Source organism: Clytia hemisphaerica, unplaced genomic scaffold, assembly GCF_902728285.1.
Source record: "Clytia hemisphaerica strain Z4C2 unplaced genomic scaffold, Clytia hemisphaerica genome assembly, whole genome shotgun sequence".
NCBI classification, from domain to species: domain Eukaryota; kingdom Metazoa; phylum Cnidaria; class Hydrozoa; order Leptothecata; family Clytiidae; genus Clytia; species Clytia hemisphaerica.
This window is the reverse complement of record NW_027104240.1, coordinates 775,306-790,735: the sequence shown is the minus strand read 5'-3', so window position 1 is coordinate 790,735 and position 15,430 is coordinate 775,306. Positions and strand designations below refer to the sequence as shown.

At 34.6% G+C, this 15,430-nt stretch overlaps 1 long non-coding RNA gene across 1 annotated transcript; it reads right to left on the bottom strand.

Moving 5' to 3' along the window:
• Positions 1-60: 60 nt before the first annotated feature.
• LOC136816242 (uncharacterized) lies at positions 61-1,210 on the bottom strand. The gene is made up of 3 exons (XR_010847900.1): positions 580-1,210; positions 249-332; positions 61-150 (listed from the first exon to the last, which is right to left on the bottom strand). It is a non-coding gene; the product is annotated as an uncharacterized lncRNA (long non-coding RNA).
• Positions 1,211-15,430: the final 14,220 nt, after the last annotated feature.

The window sequence follows — 15,430 nt, the reverse complement described above, 5'->3', positions numbered from 1 at the left end:
AATCCTACATAAAATTTCATTAAGACAATTCTTCAGTCCCAAAAAATAAACCAAACTTACACTGAACGTTTGAGGTACATGTGAGAATCGCGAAGTGGATGTAAAAGTTTTCAATGAATGAGTATCGCTTGGTTTTGAATTGGTTTGACTCTGTAGAGAACAAAATATGTTTAGGAAAATATGAAGATTAAGAAATATATGAATATATCAAAACAATTGAATGTAAAAAAAAACAAAAAAACACTTACACCTAACGTGTGAGATACATTTAAAAGATGTGACGTTGACGTAGACGTTGATGGTTGATTTTTTTGTTGTGAATTGGTTTGACTCTGTAAAAAAGAAATCTATTCAAAATTATAGGTTATTTAAAAATATGAGAAAAAGTGAGGAGTAATAACCACAAAAAAATTCAGCCAGCAGAAATTAAAATGAGGAAATCAGTTATGTAATTATTGCAAAATCTAAGATTTCATAATAAAATAAACGACAAAGTTTTATTTTTCATTCTTTTTGTGGTTGTTGTTTAATTTCTTATTTTTTGGAATGACAAAATCGAATTTGAGTCAAATTTCATACCTTTGAGTTGTGATATCCACAAATACAAACAATTTTTGTATTAAATATACCAATCTTTTGGTTTGAAGAATGAGCTGGACAACCTTTGACCCTTTCCAATTCAGCCTTTCGCTCCTTGCTTTTTGGATGAGTTCCAGTGCCAAATCTAAACTTATGATCAGCAAAATCTTCAAGTCTCTTCTTCCACTGTGAATTAGACAATCCTTCTTTTGGCATGACTTATAATTATATTGAATTTCCAATTATTTCTTTATACTGTAGCATTGCTAAAAAATGTATGATATATATTAGAAAATGATGTCATACAATCATTTCTAAATCATAATTGGCCAAAATAACACAATAATTATTTGATGTGTCATGTCCATAATTTCTATGGTTGTTTAGTTACAGAAAGTAATAAACTTGATCTCGCAGATATTAAATCATTCACTGGAATTAAATAAATAAATGATGGACTTATAACTGATATTAATTTGATATGCCAGACACTCTATAGAATCTATTATGGGAAAGATTGATGAGTATTCAATGAATCAATTATCAATCCCGATAACAGTCAGGGAAATCCCTCAATTGCGGTAGTAATTTTTTACTGCAATTGCGGTATAAACGTCACTTTTACATTTTTCATATAGCGCAATTGCAGTATATTCAAGATAATAGAATTCAAGATTCCAGGAGAAAACACGCAATTTTTGTACATATGATCATATCTTTTTAATGCACAGAAAAAATATTTTTTCAGTAGATTAGATTCGTTTAATAAAGAAAAGCTCTCTTCTCATACAATTTTTTACAGTTGATGTTTGTTCATCTTTTTCGACCAGCACTATATGTAGCCGTTATAAGCCTTTGTAGGCTAACCACAAATGAAAACTACTGCAACTGCAGTATACCGCAATTGAATGACAATTAATTACTCCAGCAGGAATCTTTGTAAATGATAACGTCATATAATTTGTTTTTTACAACACAGCTGTTAACTAGGTAAGAGATCATTTATTCCGTTTGTACCGTCATGTTCTTTCATATGACTATTACTTATTGATCCTTACCTTCCAGATCATCAATCCTATAAAGTATATCCATGTGACCACCTGTGATACGTAATCGATTGATACAAAATGTAATCCATAAACAATCTACTTATTATAACATCAATTGTAAAATTCATAAACTTGATCCAGGTGCAATATGTCAATCAAACAGTCCGATTACCAAACCAAATCTAACAGTTATCAAACCAAGAAATTTTGGAAAAATGATGATTGTTCGATTGATCTGGCCGATGTTCGATCACGATTAGATCATAGTTTGATAGGTTCCACCGTAGTTAAACATTCATTCAAGCACTTAAATGCTCGTCGAACAACATTGAACAGTTTTTTTAATCAATCAAATTAATCCAGTAAAAGTTCATACTGTTTGATTCAGTTCGATACCTATCGTTCAATTGTCAATTAAGTTCGATTGAGTTTGATGGTTCAATTAAGAAAATCAAAGGTTGGGTTCACATCCCCTGGCTTGGTGAGTAATCAATATCAACAAAATTGGGATCATAAGCTACCTACAGCTGACAGCAGTCTGGCAGTATATGATTACAAAAATTGAGATGTGAAGCAAGATTACGTATTCATTCATTCAAGCCTCCTAGAGACTTTGACTTGACCAACCAACCAACCCCATGGATTATTTACCAGTAATAGCTGGTATCAAATGCTGGTATCTTGATATTAAAGGAACAACTAGAGAAATCAATCCATTCAAAGAAATTAGGTCTTTAAAATTTAAAAAAAGTTAACCATAACTTTGGCTGCTTTATCCAGTGAAAAGTTAGAAAAATGCACCATTAAAGAGCCAAGTATCGATCTAGACATTAAAGGGAACAACAAAGAAGCTTTCAAATGTCCAATTTGAAGCAATATCCAAGAATTTGTAGCCAAAAAAAGTTAAAAAAACTGCTCAGTGTAAAAGAAATTTCCAGCGCATTCCTTCGCTTGAGGTAGCCATTTTGTTTGTTTCGAAAAAATTTCTGGCCGTGAAAATGAACCAATTAGAATCAGGCTAGGCGGACCAATCAGATCTGATTAAAATCAGAAAATCAGACTTCCTATTGTTAAAAATCAGAAATTGCTATTGTTAAAATCTGATTTCAGGCTGATTTAAACAAAAGAAAATTCTGATTTCTGATTTGAACAATAGACCCGGTTTGCGAGACACTCTTTCTTAAGAAAGTGGGATTCGAACCCACTAAATGCAAAGTTCCGATGTTTTGAAACCCAACGCCTTATCCACTGCGCCACGGATTCATGCCAGCCCAGCATAGCGATTCTGACGGCTATTTATATGTACAAACTGCAGACCAGACGGTATTAAGAAAATCACAAAAGAGTGCTTGTTTCGAGCTCCAACCCTAACCCTAACTGATAAGAACCCAATTCCTAGCCATTCTGATATGTAACTACACCCAAACCACACCCATTTCCAACCCTACCAGGTCGCCTGCAGGTCCTGACACTATTCCCGCATACCGGATCCGAAAAATAGATACATGTCTTTTGTCTTTATGAAGAAGCCTTCACCAAAAACAGTTAGGGTCTTTGAAAAGATTATGGGATCTTCTATCTTATCAGCAAATTAAGAAACTCTCACCTGTTGATACAGGTTGATAGAGCTCTGAATTTTTACTTAAAGAAAAATGTCCACAGAACGGGTAAACAGATCACTTTGTCAGACAATAACTTCAGCTGTGTTGCTCGATATAAAAGGATTTTATTCCCAAAATTGCAAAGTTAGTAAACAAAGTGCTATAAAAGTTTTTCGTCCACCAAACAGGTCACAGACTCTAACCAAGCTGCGCGAAAAATCAATATCCCAAAAAAGTACATCCGGCTTCCCAAAGTTTCCCTTTGGACCACAATTAAAGTTCGACGAATTTTACTAATCAAACTTTTCAACTTTTCGTAAAATTGTGAGAGTTCGTTTAGGTTCGATCAAGCTGTCAAGTTCGAGAAGGTTAGATTACATTCGATTAGTTCGATTGAAGACATTCCAACCTAATCGAACTCATCAATTCCAAACTAATCAAACTGCACTTCTAACAAAAATTGTGAGTGTTCGATAAGGTTCGATGTGGTTCGGCCATCGAACTCTAATTGTTCGATGAGTTCGGATATCAGATAAATGGGTCTGGTTTGGAATGTCAGATATCCACAGTGAGCTGCAAATTTCACAGTCTCAGCAGAGAAAAAAGTTGACTATTCCTTTGTGGAGCGTTGCACTAAGTCCTTCAGTCAAATAAAGACAGGAAACCACGATTAATAAACTTTCATGATTCAGATGGAATATCTCAAAAATAGATGAAGAAACTTTTTCACAGGAGCTAAATTCTTAAACTTACAGACACGAGATGGCAAATAAACTTCTACTGATGGTTTAGTGCGATCAGGAGAACAACAAGTCGACAGATTGAATAGATAACAAGGGAAGCAAACACAATTCATAGTTACACACACTTGACATCATCTTCATTTTCCTCAGAGGAGAGAGATTGACCATGTTCATTCAAAAATGATATTGAAAAAATGTATATTCTGAAGACCAGAGAACCAGATTTATGATAAGATTCACAACGGGGACACGGTTTTAAGCAAATTTACAGACCATATGTGCTCAAGGGTTCCCCGTATGGCCTTTTTTTAACGAATGATTTTTTCTCCATCGATGACCTTCTTTTTATTCGTCGAGCACACCCGAAGAACGAGAATAATTCGATGGAGATAAAAATTTTGAGTATATTATCAATAATAACTCATAAATATTTTGAAGGAATATTGCTACCAAAAAACTACCACACTCATTGTCAGAGAAAACCTCATGACAAATTTTGACTCTGGGTCAATTTTGATTTAGGAAATATTTCACTTTTTGGTACTGCGCAAGCGTGCGCATGCGCAGGGTAAGAAAATCGGGCTTTTGGAAGAAATCTTTTTTTAAACAAAGATTTGTGTTGTGCGGAACGGGAATTCGGCTAATTAGCATCGAAGTTGTTCATTTTCTGCTTTTCTTTTCCCTGTGCGGTCGTCCGGTCGCGGCACGTCGAACCGGGTTCTCGCCCAACTTCTGATTCTGTGTTAGTCAGCTTTTTTTTTTTTTTTCAGTATTTGTGTGAGATGTTGTTTGCTAAAATGTTTGTTTCACTTGTAGTGTATGTGGGATTGCAGTGTGTCTTTTTGCCCTTGTGTACTGTATTTTGTTGTAGTGTCTGTTATTTGTTTGGAAACTGCTGGTCGGTTCTGTTATGTTTTCTGAAGGCAACTGAGTGTGGGCCCTTAAATACGTGGAAAGTCAATATGCCAGTCCCAAGTCTGGGACTTCGGGTTTGTGTTGTGTGTCTGCATGTTTTTTGATATATTTGTGTATTTGTTTTGTGTTTGTCCCCATTTTGTATGTATTCTGATAAGCTTGTATTAATGATTGGACAGAAGTGTGTTTGTCAGAAATTTTTGCAATTCATTGTTTCTCCAATTTTACTTTTCTTCTATCATCTTCATTTGGATTAGGCTTTTATTTCACATACCACTATTTAAATTCCCTTTGACTTTCTGCAAAAATAACAAAAAAATCGTAAATATACATAATTAACAAAAATATTTTTCACTTATTTCGTTTTTGTCAGTTTGATACTTTTCTTTTTCTACAATGACAGATATTACATATCTTCGCTATATATATAGTCAAAGAAATATTGAACCTTCAATATTCAAAAAGTTTAATAAACAAAAAGAGACAAAACAATACCAACTAGAGGACACAACAACGCAACTTGCTCAGGATGAATATTCATAAAATGGAAAACAGGTGTGTGATATCAAATGATGGCGAAAGATCTAAACTATTTGTACATAATTCTGATGGAACAGAAAAACAGAAGTGGGACAATGGTATATTCTTCGGAAGTATCTCAAAAGCCAACATGTACAGCATGATCTTAAACGACGAAAAGGAAAATACTCAATATGAATCAATTAAACATATTCAAAGAAAACACAAACTCTGTTCTTCAGGTTTCAACCTACGTAGGATTTCGGCCATTTTCGAAAATATCTTTCCAAATGATGTTAACAGGGTAATGGAGGTAGGCCTAGCAATGTCGATCAGGCATGACCAAAAATTAATGTGTTTCTTTTGAATTATTAAAACGCACACTAAAGTAGAAAAACTTTCATACTATATATATATTTGCCTAGTACATCAGGATATGCGAGGATGTCCCCTGCCTGGTGTCTAGTGCAGTCGGCTCCAAAGGAGTCTAGGGTGTTTACACCTTTGTTGATTCATATTTGGACCTACCTCGGAGGTTTTATAAATTAACCGATGTCTGTCGCCGTCCGTTCGTCCGTCTGTTACCAGCTTTTCTCAGGATTGACTCATTAGTTTTTTCTGACTTTTGGCCCAATGATGCAAAATGGCAATACCCAAAATTATTTTCTAGAAAAATTTTTCTCCGCCGGCCGAAAATGCCAGAAATATGCCGTAAATCGCCGTTTTTCTGGATTGTCATTCGACTTTTTCCTTATAATTGGTTATATTTTCATTCAAAAACATTATTACTAGCAATGCCCAACATCACGCATGTTTTAATTTTCAATAAAATTGATTTTTGAAGCCGAAAACATGTAAATCGCCGAAACAACCTATTTTTGCCGGAAAGATAGTATTTCTCGAGCTGTACTTTATATTTTTTTATGAAATTTTGCACACTGACGCAAAATGACAATAGCTTAAATGTGCCATCGCGAAAGCGTATGAAAAAAATTTTTCCGAAGCTGGAAAAACCGGTTACTTGGCATTTTTTCGAGATTTTGTCATTCGTTTTCTCGATTTTTATGCTCAAAGACGCGTATTAGCAATGTCCAAAAATGACCGAGTTCGATTTTTGAGAATTTTTTGGCAGAGATCTTTTGGCAGAAAACCCATGTTCTGAGCACTTGCATAAACGTTTGGGCGGAAGAAGCATTCCTCTATCACATTGACTCCTTATTGAATGTCGTTTAAGGCCTATGAACATTCTTTGCCCACCCTCTTTAACACAAACTAGTTAAAGGCGCAATGTAATCACTCACCTTCCTCTTCAGAGAGTAGGCCCAAAGTTTTCTGGTTTTTTTACAAACCTTGGTACATCAAAAGAGTAAAAATGCATTTTAGGTTTGATATTTTTGTGTGGAAACAATGGGGGATATTTCTTACAGAAGTCTTCACACATTTGGACAACTTTTGACACTTCTTTTGGTGTCAAAAACGCTTTGCAAACAAAAGATTCCTAGGCTTTAAAAAATATTGAATATGTCTTCAAATTTTGCCTTTTCTTGAGGATAATCAACTAAAATTTTGTAAAGGTGTGAATATTTTTCAAGAATTATTTGGCAATGATTTCCCACAAAAATGCTACCATGATTGGCGATCCACTTTCATATCATCCAAGGTTTTAATCAAATTTTTTTGAATAGGCCCCATAACTTTGCTTTCTTCTTCCTTTTTAGCATAAGTTCATTCAAAATGTCTTGTTCCTTATTTGCAAGAGAATTGAGATCAATATCAAATGTTTCTCTCTTTCTTTGGATGAATTCAACAATGTCCTCAGTCTTGGTCATATTTTGACAAATTAATTAAGAATATTCAGAGATTTCCTCATAATCACCAACACCACTTTTCACATTTTTCACATTGTATCATCTTCCTGTCAAAATCATGAATAGTTACAAGGCATAGTGGGAATAACAATCATCTTTCTGCTTGGGTGGTTTTCTTTTTTTGATGAATCTTTAACATGCTTATTCAGCTTTTGGCGAGACGGATCTTCCTCGACCAAATAGATTCTATCTTCAATATTTTTCAAATCAATAATACTCGAAGACAGTGCCATCATTTGTTCTCGATGTGTCAAAAGATCATTAGAGAGTTTTTTAATTTTAAGTGTAAGCTGAGCTTTGTCATTTTTCTTGACTTTTAAATGAGCACGGTCTTTTTCATATATTTCAATGCAACAATTTTCAAGATCATTAAATAATTCAAGTACAATACCTAAACGAATATGTAAATAGCAGGTACAATATCAGTCACCTATATTAATAGGAAAGATCATACTCCTGATTACAGAATTATGTTGACACCCGCTCTTATTTCTATTTCTGTGATTTCTGTCATCAACTACATTTTCCGCAAAATTAAGATTGTGATATTTTTCGTCCCTAAGTGCAATTTTGCATTTTTCATCATGTGTTTTTTTCCCATGATTTTGTAAATGTTCTAAAGTGACAAGGTCAGTAAGCGATGGAAATGTTGCACTTTGACCTTGATGGCCGAGACAAAGGGATATAAAGTCATAATCACCTCCTAAAAAAATTTGAACAGGCTTGCCATTGATCAACCTAAAATCTGGGTCTTGAAGTTTCAATATTTCATAGTGGTAGGTAAACATTTTGGATGTGTTCTCGGTGTTATCAGGGGCTTGAAATAAAAGATACGTGTGAACATTATCTCTCATCCAGAATTTTCATCGTTTATTATTTCAAAGTGAAATTTGGTGCTTGTGCCACCTTTGTCACCACAAAATAAAATCCAAATTTTACCGTCGAACTCATCATTATTGCGAAAATTCTTTATGTTCATGATTTCTGAGTTTATGAAAGGTATCAATTCTTTGATTTTAACATAAGGTCTCTCTTTGAAAATGTTTTCATCAATTTTTCCAAATTTAAATTTTGTGGTTCCAAACTCTGTGTTACTTTCGTTTAGATGGCCTAATAGCTTTTCTTGCTCTTTCCGAATTTTATCTTCAGAATTTTGAAGTAAAGTCCTAAGATCCTAAGATGTGTCTTTTTGTGAGAAAAATCATTTGGGTAGCTTCAGAGATTGACAATTTTTTTTCCGACTGAATGTTGAGACCAGCCAATTCGGCAGCATTTAGTACTCTCTTTTTTTTTCATGCAAAACATCTAAGCAAGAAATCTTTCGGCATCTTTTTCATCATCTGAATTGACAAAGTTGTTCATGATGTCCCAAACTATTGACGCTCTATTCCTTTTTGTCTTTTTTTTATTTTGTGACTGCTAAAAATTGGTACTTGAACAAAATTAATTTTCTTTTTCTTTTTCCTTTTTTCGCCTAAAAATATATATCCACTTCTGATCCGAGACTTTTTTTCTTTTTTGTTTCTGTTTTCTACTTTATCGGCCCGTTCACCTTCAGATTCTCTGCTTTCACCGCCCACAATTTTATCAACCAAAACCACCTCATTAGACAAACTACCAGACACATCTGTCATGGTTTTAGCATTTCTTTTTTTCTCTCCCAAATTATTCTTCTTTTTTAGCCTTTTAATTACCCCAACAGTACCAGCATATTTTCTGTTAAAAGATTTTTTTCTTTATCTATTTTAGAATAAAGTTTTTTTTAACTTTGAGAACTTTTTGGAGGCTGATTTTTCTGAACGTCTCAATTCTATTGTTTCTGCTTTCAAGTTAATGTTTTCTTTTTCATATGCTTGAGCTTTACTTTCAAAATGAGCTCTATGAGCTTCTAGTTGAGTGCATCTGTTTCGTAAAATTGGCTCTCTATTTTCTCGCTGAAACTTTTTCTGACATCAGGTGGTCTCGTTTTTTTTCCAGAACCTAAATTAGAATTTTGAATTGAGGATATTTTCCTCTTAATTGACTTCTCGTCAGCACTTGTCCATGCATTAGAGAAGAGAGAATATATTTCAACCTCATATTAAGATATTTACCTTCTTCTCGTTTCCCTCCCAATTTTGATAGAGATGATATACTATACCAACTGTTATTTTTGAGACATCCACGAACGGAAATGCATCAAAGCCATCGACTAGCCAACAGTCTTCATATCCAAGAGAATCTAATAACAACATTTTGATTATATCATAAAGTCACAATCAGGACAAAAAAGTACTGCCAGTTCTTTGACATTTTCAGAAAGAAAGTTGAGAATTCTAGCGCGTCTTCTGTCAACTGCTCTGCAAGCGGGTTTTCCAAAACGAATAGCCAATCAGAAAATGGCGATTTCCGAACATCCAATCAGGAAGACCGATAAGTTTGTTTGAGCCAATCATTGTTGTCTCTGGCGGGGAAACCCCTTAGATAACTGAAAGGAGACCCACGAAATAAAAATTAGAGAAATAAAACCGGGGGTCAATTACTTAGTTTAAGCTTCATTTCGCTGAAAGAATACAGCTTTAAATACAAAAAATAGAGCTAAAAGTATGTTTAACAATACATTGTTTTTTGTAGATCAAAGAAAATTGCGCTTATTATATTTCTAAAAATATAATTTTTACTTCAAAATAAGCCCCCTAAACAGCTATAATCCATGCCACAGATAGCTGGGAAGCACAAGAAAATAAAGCCCACTTATTTTATGATAAGTAAACAAGATACTAGGCTACAGTTAAAATTTGAGCGGGAACAGAGCAGTAGTTTTTAGCGAATCGTCGTTAGAAGTTGTAATATGGCCGACAGCATCTTGTCTATTTATAAATATAAGGCTAGGTTTGGGCACAACTTCTACTTTATTTGTATCAAGGAAGGTTTGAATATTCATTTTCTCTTTATTTCATACTGTTTACATTCTTTAATCACTGACAGTGAGCATTTGAAAACAAGTGATTTCTGTCGAGTTTGTAGTCTCACTCGATGCCGCCATTATGAATTCTAAAATTGCCGTTTGCTCGACGCGTTTTTAACGACTTTACTTACAAAATTTTGCTTGCGCCTAACATCTGTGCTCTCTAAGAGATAAAAGAATTCGGCTACTCTTGTTGTTTGTTGGTCTGACAGGAGAAAACATTTTATAATTTCATACTATATCTATCTATCCAAAATCATTATTTCTTGCTAAATAACCAGTTGTGACTTTGGTTTCAAGTTGCGTCACTGGAAAACTTAAACCTGAAAAAAAATTCCAATCAGTAGATAAACAATATCAACTTTTTGGAGTTACAAGATGATAAATGACATATAATTTCCAAATATTCTTTTATAAAAACTTCAAAGTCATAGCAATTAATTCACCAAAAACACCCCAAAGAAGTTCTTCTTGTATTGTTTTGTAACCAGCTAGGAATATTATAAACTAATAACCAATTCAACTATACTAACTATATACATACTATCTTCTAGAAATTCAAAAACTATTGGGTGGTTTCTCATGATAAACCTAAACTATGACACTGAGGGCATTTGAAAAGTCATTCAGTAAAATCAATCTAAATATTTAAAACACTGGCTGCATCAAGTGTCTAGTAGAACACATTAGAAAGGGTTGTTTTTGACTAGACTGGAGTAAAAATAAGTCATGTCATGACCATAGAAATTTTGAAAGTATATCTGATTGTTAGATAAATCTAAAGAAACTGTGTCGCCAAGATTACTTAGTTTATGTCAAGTGTCTCGGTCTTATTTGTTCGATTTTATTTTTACAGACTTTTTACAATCCAAACCAAACCAAAAAAAGAGAAGCATCTCTCAGATAAATCAATTCTGCAGTTAAAAAAAGGATAGAAAAGATGTTGTGCGCAGATTTGAAATAAACTTTTCGCAAATTTGTAATACTTGAGCTGCGCAGAAATGTAATACTTCTCTGCGCAGATTTGTAATTTGGAATTGATATTTTCATTGGTAACCAAATTCTATTCTGTGAACAAAATGCATTAAAAAAGACTTTGAAAATAATACCCAAATAAAGTTGTGATTATTGAGCAGATCGAATAAATAATCAATTAATATTTATTTTCTAAGCAGTGCTTTTATAAGAAATTTATCTGGTAATATAAAAATTGTTTATGAATATAGCGCGGACATAATTTTTTATAAGAACTGCTTTTATAAGAAACTAATCAATAACTCTTGTCGGAAATGAAAATACTTAAAATAAGCAAAATCCCATATTTGTATTGAAAGAACCGAACGCCAAAAGCCAATTTTCATTAGATTAAAATATATTGATTCGTTTCTTATAAAGTTAATGTTCATACAAAAGATATACAACCTTTGTGTGATTTTCTGGTCTTTTTTTCGAAACTTTTCTTCGTGGGAAGCATATGCCCTCGAAGTAAAAAACTAAATTACAAATTACAAATCTGCGCAGAGAAGTATTACATTTCTGCGCAGCTCAAGTATTACAAATCTGCGCACAACAAAGAAAAGCAAAAAGTAAGGATTTCTTTTGGTTTCTTTGGGCCTTAAAATTCCACTTACAGCTCTATGTTTTGGCTTGGCAATATCATGTCGAACGTTACCATTGAAATTTATCTATTGTAAGCATTTCGCTTTTGCTGTAAAAAAGTCTGTTGTCTCTTTCCCCGAGCCTTCATTTTAAACAAAGTTGTAGTAAAGCACAAAATGGGTAGAAAGTTTTTATGACATCCACCAATAAACGTGTCCATTCACTACCAATGCATCTATTCTTATTGTTGGAGAGTATAGGGAGATCATCCCAGCAAAGAGATATCCCAACTTTGTGACTCGTTTCATCGATTTCTTTCACGCGGAAGTGGCTACGAGACACTGTCCAGACGTATGACTTAATCCAGCAACATTCAAAAAACTTTCTTCCCCTTCTTCAGCTAAATTTCATCAAGCAACTCTTTTGGAGGCACTGCCGCGGGAACAGCTTGTGTGGTTTCGTCTGGTTCATCCCAAACCATTTTGGTTTTGAAAATTCGCGAAAATTATGCCCTGACAACAATGATGAGTACGAACAAAGGATGATGGATTCCAGGTGATAGGTGGTGAGGTTTTACCGACCGGTACAAAATCTGGTGTATATTTCTCCCCCTGCGTGAAATGTTTTGCAAAACTTGTGATGTCTGGTTTACACGGCGCAAGCTATTCGCGCAAATCTTTAGAATTGGGTGTTAGATCAAAGCTGCAGAATCAAGCGAACTGGCGCACTTTTCCCGCCCACCAACAAAAATCGCTTTCTAACCAGCTTGTAAGCTAAATGCTGATAATAACTGGCTTGTTTTGACTTAAGTCGGTTTGGACTTGGTACCGTTTAAGACCTTCCTGTAAAACAGAGTTCAATGGTAAAAAGGCAAACCGAGCACACAGATTATTCAGGCTTAATTTGATTCATCAGATGGTCTAGGCGTTGCTCGATGCCAGCTCAAATCCACATGATATTTCCAACGCCGAAAGAAATAGCCATCCAACTGGAAACTATTCAGTTAGATTGCGTGGGAAGCAATTCCGTAAAAGTGTCTATCCAAGAAAAAATGTATGTTCTGCATGTGCTTATAAACAAATTGATGGCCAAAAAGCTACTAATTATTCAGTCAGATTGCGTGGGAAGCACCTCCGTGAAAGTTTCTATCCAAGGAAAAGTGTATGTTCTGCATGTGGTTATAAACAAATTGATGGCAAAAAAGCTACTAATAGGAAGCAGACAACAGACTTTTGCTTTAAGCGTGACAAATTTATTTGTAAAGACTGTTTCCAAGACTACCATACAAAAGTCAGTTGAAATAGACGATTTATGCGCTCATTTGAAACTTGTATAACATTTGACGGACACAACTTTCTCAAAAATTTAAAAAGGTCTTAGTTATATACGTAATTGTGCAATACATGCTGAAGATTCAAGCATTAAACTTGAATTTTGAGGAAGTTATGAAGTCTCAAAGTCAAAATTGTCACTTTTCTTTTGTTTTTAGTTCCGCCATTATGAATTTTTGGTGAAATATTTGGAATTTTTTTTTTTTCAACTTGTTCAAAATTTTATTGTCTTTCAGAAAATATATGCTTTTATAAGTCTAAAGTCAATGTATCTCTCACAATTAATGATTTTCTGACCCAGGGTCCAATTTTTTAAAATTTCCAAAAATTAACTTCATTTGGGCTGCTGCTATCGGTTTGGTGACTCCTTTTGGTTTCAGAACTGATTTCGGGTTCGTAACTGATTTGGGTTTCCAGACAGCTTTTTGTTTAGTGGCATACTTTGGTTTTGGTAGGGCATCTGAAGTTGCATTGTTTGAGTATGATCCAGTCAAATAGGAAGTATCTTTCTTTTTTTTTCGATTTACGTATCTGCCGCAAGTCCTGGCGACGGCGAATATATTTCTCGGCTACATTTTTGGCAGCTTGAAGAAGTCTAGTTTTTCTTTCTCTGACAAGACTCTTTTTAGCAATTTACCCAACATGAATGTGAAACTCTTTAAAGAGTTTGTAACGACCATATGACCTATCATTGAACTGGGATATGGCGTCACAAGCTCCAAGCGTGAATCGTTGGACACCGCAATAAAGTTTTTTTCGTCAGTAGGTCCACATAACCGAATTGATGGATTTATTGTGGTTTTGTGTCAGCCCCTTTTTGCAGCTCTCTAGCAAATTTTCATCAGAGAGTCTCTTAAAAATTGGTAGAAGCTCTGCCCTGAAGATATAAGGAATATACTTCTTGTTGATATTTGAATTGGTGCCATCGGAAACGTCAGAACCTTTGGAATAATGTTGGTGTTGGTGGTCTAGGGTCTCTCCTTCTGTTCCTAAGATGGAGAAGTAGAATATTGCCCAGGCAGCATTTTTGATGAAAGCTACATCAGACTTATTATTTCTGATAGCATATCCATAGTACGTTTGGATTCGATCAATTTTGGCGTCCGTTAACCGCCCGACGCCACCGACACCTTTGCCATCAGAAAGTTTTGCTTTCGAAGTTGTCATTACTGCTTTGTAGTAGGGCAGTCCCATCCTTTTTTGAATGTAGTGGCCAATACAATCTTCTTTGACAATGATCATCCCCAAACTTTTCATAAACAGCATCTTTGACACTTCCAAACGCGCTTGAATCCCCGTCCCCATGTAGTATATTTCAGATTAGGTTTCTCGATCGAATGTAAAAAATCTCAATGGTACCCTCCACCTCCATTGAACCTGCACTTCCTGTGTGGTTAATACAGCATACCTCCTTGTGAGCCTCTTTCCACTCATCACTAGCATCTGGATTTGTTTTATATGCATGGCATACGTAATCCAAAACTTTCCCGGTATCAATCGAAATAACGTAAACCAAACCGTTCAAGGAATTATGGCATACTATTATGGTCGTAACACTTTTGCCATGAGCCATCAACACTCACTGATGCCTCTAATATCTGTTCTATTTCCCATGTTTTCGTTTGTGCGTAATCATGGACTTAAAAGTTGAAGTAGTAGCTGAAGTTGAAGTGTCATATTGTTTGAGTGGGGAACAAGTTGGCTCGTTTCCTTGTTTAGAAATCATTACAGCTGCTTTACTAGAAGCAGTAGAGGTTCTTGTTGTTGTTGGCAGAACCGATTTATTCTAACTCTGAGGTACATCAATGTCGTGAGCGAAAGTTGTCGAGATGTCATCAGTGTTATTCATCGCGCAGAATTGATGTTGTTTATGTTGACATTTAAAAAGTTCTATCTGGGGGTTTGCACTTTTTGTTTTTTCTTACTTATTATGTCACAAGTTAATTGCCATCTTTTGATTGGCAGCCGTCTACATTCGTGCGCGATTTGATTGGATGGCGCAACGCTCGATAAAACAATAGAAATCAAATATTTTGTGCACGCGTGTTCGAATTGAAACTTCAAGCCTTATAAACAAGAGAGGGACCAAAACTATGATTCGGTTTCCAATATTTATGCGGAGTCAAGTCTCCCAAGCTTTATCAAAAACAAAAGTCAGGGGAGATTTTTGAAATGAAATGTCGTATAATTATAATTCAAAGATTAAAGATACGTTTAATTCTTATTGATGTTTTTTTCTCTGAAATATATCATATACCAGGTATATGCCAGTTAAATGG